The 6,538-nt window shown below is 32.5% G+C and overlaps 1 long non-coding RNA gene across 1 annotated transcript; it reads left to right on the plus strand.

Moving 5' to 3' along the window:
- Positions 1-2,013: 2,013 nt before the first annotated feature.
- LOC110021022 lies at positions 2,014-2,779 on the plus strand. Its single transcript, XR_002293594.1, has 3 exons — positions 2,014-2,033; positions 2,128-2,239; positions 2,330-2,779. It is a non-coding gene; the product is annotated as an uncharacterized LOC110021022 (long non-coding RNA).
- Positions 2,780-6,538: the final 3,759 nt, after the last annotated feature.

Here is a 6,538-nt window from a genome sequence, read left to right on the forward strand (position 1 = left end):
CCTAGAGAATAGAAGTCTCTCATAAGTCATGCGCTTTATGGCTTGGTTGAAAACATTGAAAAATTTGGAATTGGAAAACTTGGAGCATGATATCTCTTTAACCAAAATTTTATCCTTAATAAAAACTTTCTCACTTGTTGTTGGGATGGATTAAGCATTTGATTGGGATTAAGGAGACTTTGGCTTCACTGTCATATTAACAATGCGATTGCCATATCCGTAATGTTCAGTTGTCGATCTTCAATGGTATCTTCTAAATTGTTGATTCTAAACCAACTGCAAACTGCTCCTTCGCCTTGTCGATTTTGCATCTGATTAAGCTCTTGCCACCACGTCTTTGCCTTGCCTTCTAAACAACATGCTACATATTTCACTTATTTTTTGGGTGGAATCTCCATATATTCAAAAAAGATTTTCCACCTATCGTTCCTAATCTAAATAAAAGTGTGAGTGACCATCAAAGAAGAGAATATCAAATTTCACACGAAACTCACCATAATTTTTATCACGTAGTCCAAGCAATATATAACTTGAGGTCTCGCCCAAATTCTCCTCGTTTTCCTCAGACTAGGATAGATAAAAAATCTGCCTCAAGTTTGCATCATTATGTGGTTTAGGATCTGCTAGTTGATCCAAGAACTGGCATCGAAGTTCTATAGTTCCAATTATATGATATGGAGCACTGTTGTTGCTGTCAAACTTCTCATTTTGAGCTTTTGGATCTCTCTTCACATCTTGGTACAAAATTGAAAGAATTCATAAGTGAGTTTTTAGATTCACTTGGCTATTATATTATAAATTTATGAAAAGAATGAAGTTGATTTACCACTTTTCCCATGCATGAAATAGGGGAATTGAGTCTGGAGCATTAATAATTAGTGGTAATTTTGATGTGATAGGAAAGAATTGAGTGACGTGTTATGTATGTAAAATGTGCATATACGTAAAGATTTAGGCTGAATAATATATTAAAATATTTAAGAATAATCATAATGTTTGAGATTGTACTGGTTCATAGTCATTGACGAATCGAATTTATGAGTTATAAAACGATGCTATGGGCAGAAGTAATGCTATGGGAAGAAGTAATTGAATCTAAGTATAGTTTTATTCAGCTAATGGAAACAATTTTGATGTGAGACAAAAAATTTCAGAGCATCAACTTCATGTTTAAATTTGCATGGCATATATATATATATATATATATGTTGGTTGGTTGAAATAGCGGAATGCTGCGGGCCTTTTTATGTGAAAGAAAAGTACCGGTTAGACTGAAAGAAAAATTTTATAAGACGGTGGTGAGACCTACAATGCTCTATGACACTGAATGTTTGTCTTTAAAAAAGAAGCATAACACTAAGTTAAGTGTTGCCGAGATGAGAATGATTAGGTGGATGAGTGGCTTTACAGTTAGAGAGAAAATGCGAAATGAATATATCCGTGATAGGGTTGGTGTAGCTTTTGTGATGGATAAAATTAGAGAAAGTCATCTTAGATGGTTTTGTCACATTAAGCGTCGACCATCTGATGATCCGACTAGGAAAGTAGATGTTTTACATTCGACCTATGTTAAGAAATGCAGAGGTAGACCTAGGAAGACTTGGGCTTATTGTATAAAAAATGATTTTAATTTATTAGAACTAAGTGAAAATATGACACTAAATAGGATGCAATGGAGAAAAAAGATTTATGTAGCCGACCCCACATAGTGGGATTAAGGCTTTGTTGTTGTTCTTGTTGTTGTGATCACAAATTTAATAATAATAAAAAAAAGACTGCATATGAAACTTTTGTTTGTCATATAAAATAATAAAAAAAGACTTCATATGAAACTTTAGTTAGTCATATAAAATAATTAAAATGGTCATATAATATTGTTTTATTAGCAAGTCATATAACTAAAATGGTCATAGAAATAGATACTACTCTTGAATTTAATGTGAACATACGTACTTTTAGAGAGTTCATAAACTTATATATACAAGTGGCAAGAAAGAAGTGCAAAGCCGTGCAAAAGCAAGGAGGTTTATAAGGTATGGTTGAATCAGCTATATATTTGTCATTTACATGTTATCTATAGAAAATTAATTAAATAATAATGCTTGTTTATTCCATGCATATCGGTAGGTAATTATCATTGAGATTAGCATTAACTAAATATTATGGCAACCCCAGCTCAGATTCCACCTACTCAATTTACATATGTATGGTCGAATGCTTGGAACAACCAACCTGATGGGTTAGTGTGTTGTTTCGTATACCATTTTATAGATATGTATAGGTGATATATAATGTAAAGAAAAAAATTTACTTTTTCTTTTATTTTCAGGTCAAAATATTATTCTGGGGGAAGCTACTTCTTTATTGGCCAACGCAGAAAGGTCCAAGAGCTTGGTCTTAACCCAAACAGCCCATATAAATTTTCCTATACATTTAAGTATAATCTAAACGATCCCATCCAAGTTACTCTACTTGTTAAGGGCAATGGGTCGTATACAACCAAGGATGCTGTAATTTTTAGCTCTGATCATCTTATAACTCTTGAGTCTGATGAAATTAGCGTTGGTGAAGAATCTGATTATGTTGAGGTAGCGGTGGTAAGCAGTGAAATTAAATACAAGAGGGGGATTTTCTTCTATGGCGTCAATCCATCATCAAATAAATAATGGAGTGTCATTTTCGTAGTGAAAAAATAAAGAAAGATCAATACCTAGTTTGCTTATTGATCTTTCAATCAAGTATGTTTCACTATTATGTGTAAGTTTCATATAATAAGCATCACCGCACTCTTTCTTTTTTTCCAAAAAGTTGTGCAATATGTATTGGATGCATGTATGAATGGTTTAATTGTTATTGAATAATATGTATTAGTTCTCTCTTGTGCATGGTTATTTCTGAATCATTTAATTTTTAGTAGTTTATTTTCTTTATTAACCTTATAATTTCGTTATGAGAACTCTTGTGAGAAAGCTCAATTTGATTACCATAAGACAATGGGCTAATTTTTTTATTTTTGTTATTGTTGGATGTCATCAAATCCTTGCCACATTTAGTGGTGATAATTACGTGTAAAAATGGAGAACAAGAAAAAATCATATACAAGAAAAAATCATATACACCCTCTTAATTCTTGTAAACTTCTCACTATTCTTCCTCTAATTTCTTATGCAACTTAATTTATTATCACTTTTTCTTTCATTAAAATTTGTAGTGCATTAATTCCATCTTACCATACATTATGCTGGTACAAACACTTATATCTTGTGTCAACATGACTCTTCTCTATAGATATTTGACCAAAATCTTTTAAGTAATTTCAACGTTCTAGAGATTTTGAATGTTATGAAGATTTTGCTTAAGACTCTTCTCTTATAAATATTTGACGAAATATCCTTAAAAATATTTATTAGTGTACCAATTAAGGTTTTTCCCATTTATCTGAAATAATGAACTTAACATAAATGCAAGTGCGATTGGTAAGCTCGAACTATGTAATGCAATTCATGTGAATAGAGGAGGAATCCCATAAATCTTAATTAAGCTTGTGGAGGGCACAAGCTTAACCCTCCGCAACAAACTTGTCAAGTCTTACCTTAGAGTTTTTTTAAGGGAACTTGTGAAGTGAAATAGCTGTTATAATGATGTCGATACAATCTAATTCACCAAAGTTGATGCAGAACCACTTCTTAAGAAGAAGAGATGAAGATGTCTGTGAGAGATTTCGCTGCTAAGCAGCAGCGGAACAAGAAAAAAGCCAAGAAACTCTGGTATCTTACAGAGGAAACAAATGCTAGAACACAGCGGAGGAAGAACAATATGAGATATAGCTTTTCCTCCTTCCCCCAACTTTTGTTTCTCTAAGTCGACAGATGAATGAATTGGAAGAAAATGTGTCACTGCAATTAATTTCTAGAGAAAGTATTATGTAAATGTTTAGAAAAATTTATTGTTTAGAAAAATTTGTTTTCAACAGAATGATAACATTGAGTTTCTTAAACAACGAATGATAACATTATTTAAAGAAAATTTAGGTATAGATTTAGGCTAAATTTAGACAAATATAACCTTTATTAAATCAAAATTTTGCATATTTCATCTCAGGTTATTGTGTTTGAAACCTAAATCAGGATAGAGGTTGATAAGTTGCATAAAAATCAATCTATATTTAATTAAATCTGACGGGGTGAATTTAAGGATTGACTTCATCATCAAATCAATCTCTATCTTAGTCAGGTCTGATAAAATTTTGAAGGGTTTACTCTATCATTAGAGCGATCTCTAAGGATTTACTTCATCATCAGAGCGATCTCTATCTCCGTCCGGTCTGAAAAAATTTTGCAACATGTTGGAATTTCCCTTTCACCATAGTTTAACTAATATCTCTTATGCACGATTAATTTAAATCACAATTCTCTTTCTGCTCAACTAATTTGTAATCCTCCAATAGTATTGATACTTTGCCCAACGTCACTGTATATGTTAGAATCCCTTGATTGATTAATAAATATAGTAATATTTTATCTACATTTTTGTTTGTTTGTAAATTTAGATCTAAATGATATAATAACTTTATTGATAGGTGAATGTTATTATAATTATATCTAATTTGATTGAAATTATTTCTTAATTTTTAGTTCATTTTAGTTCACAACCTCAGGTTGGTTTTGTAAATTCTTTTCAAAGTCAGACGGCAGGCGTGTGGGGTGTGGAATCTCATATAGGTAAAATTCTTTTGAGGGAAAATTTGAGTGGCAGAAATGTAAAAAATAAAAGCTAGATTTTAGACATGTAAAAAATAATTGAGTGATGCATGTGTAAATGCCTCACATACAAACTAATTTGGTATGTATGTGAAAGCCCAAGTTTAATTTTGTAATTAATTTTGTAAAGAGCCTGACCTAAATGAAAAAAATATTATATCCGGTTGCGATTAATCATCAGGCACCAGCTCAGCATGGCCGGGCCACCAAGCTTGTTAGCTTCATCATTGCCCGACACTTATGTGGACGATGAATGCAATATTTTTTATATGTGGATGAATGACACAATATTTTCAAATTTTGTGGCCTAAAGGGTCAAAGCCTAAAGGGTCAAAAGGGCTCTTTTTGGAGGGAACTCAAATTTTTTGTATTTCTCAAACCGAGGTTTGTTAGGTTTCTCTTCTCTTCATCGGGAGCAATTGCATTGGCAATAGGTGCGAGACTGGAGAGAGAGTAGATCGAAAATAATAAAAAAAGAAGAAGGAAAGTGGAGGTGATGGGCTTATTGCGGAGCTGCTTCACCTTTCTGATGAGAGCTTCTTGCGGGACCTACAAGGCCCAGAACTACAATTTTTCTAACATGAGGAAGTTCGTTCTTGTGAGACTTGCAATCGGAATGCAGTAGGAGGAGATCTACCACAAGCCAAACTAGGTTATTGTTTATGTTGACAGTATTTGGTAGAACCACGGTCAATTTTGCTTTTGATTGATACTTGTGATTATCAAACTCTTGAATCATCGTGGATCGTTTAGTTTACTCCAAAACTATGTAGTATTATGGGAATATTAAGGCATTTTGTTTCGTGCCAATTGCAGTATTCCACATATGAAGTTCTTTCTTTCTTATACAGAAATTCTCAATTGAGGATACAAAAATAATATGCGGATTAAGATTGAATGCTAGCATTGTCCATGATGAACATGTCATACACTTAAGCAAATAAACATGATGATACAACTAAGAGATAAAGGATAAATTTGTTGACCAAAAGCCTATAGAAGGAACATTGTGAATATTTATTTGATGGAGCCGAAAAAAGTCTTATAATTACTTTTTGGTGCTTGTCATATGTTCTCATGAATTACAATAACTCTTCTTTCAATAGTTGAAGTCCTAGCACTAAACTAAGTGTACTGACAGTAATTGATGCGATTGATCAGATGTACCGATTAGAATGATAAAAAGTGATATCTGATAGGCTGATGAGAAATATAAATAGTAAATCATTGGGGATATTGTAGGAGAATGCACAAAAAATTCTCGAGTGATAGGAATAATGACCTGGCTTTTGGAGGAAAAGAATATTAGGTGATCCTTTAGCGAAAGTTGTTTGTTTGGAGTGAGGAATCAATAATTTTCAAAACTTATTGTCGGTGCTATTTTTGGTTGTGGAGTCGCACGATATAAGCTGTCGGTTGACGAAATTAAAATCTTGTATCCCGCTTCGGAGGGATATTTTAACTTACATATGTATATGTATATATATATATAAATTATGAAATCAAACTGACTTCATATTTTTTGTAGTTTAAATTAAAGAGCGATGTACCTCAAACTCTATATCAATCCCGAAAAATAAACACAAGACTTGAGGGTGAGGCTCGATCAAATAAACTAAGAAGGATATGATGAAGTATATGATGTCTATTTGGTCTGTGAAATCGTTTTGTTTGCCGACAATTTCTCATGTTTAATATGAAGAATTAAATAGAATTTATTTTAGGTTGGGTTTGGAAAAAATTCCTATAAAGGCAAGCCCCTATAGTTAATTACTTCC

The sequence above is a fragment of the Phalaenopsis equestris genome, unplaced genomic scaffold (genome assembly GCF_001263595.1).
Source record: "Phalaenopsis equestris unplaced genomic scaffold, ASM126359v1 Scaffold000115, whole genome shotgun sequence".
NCBI classification, from domain to species: domain Eukaryota; kingdom Viridiplantae; phylum Streptophyta; class Magnoliopsida; order Asparagales; family Orchidaceae; genus Phalaenopsis; species Phalaenopsis equestris.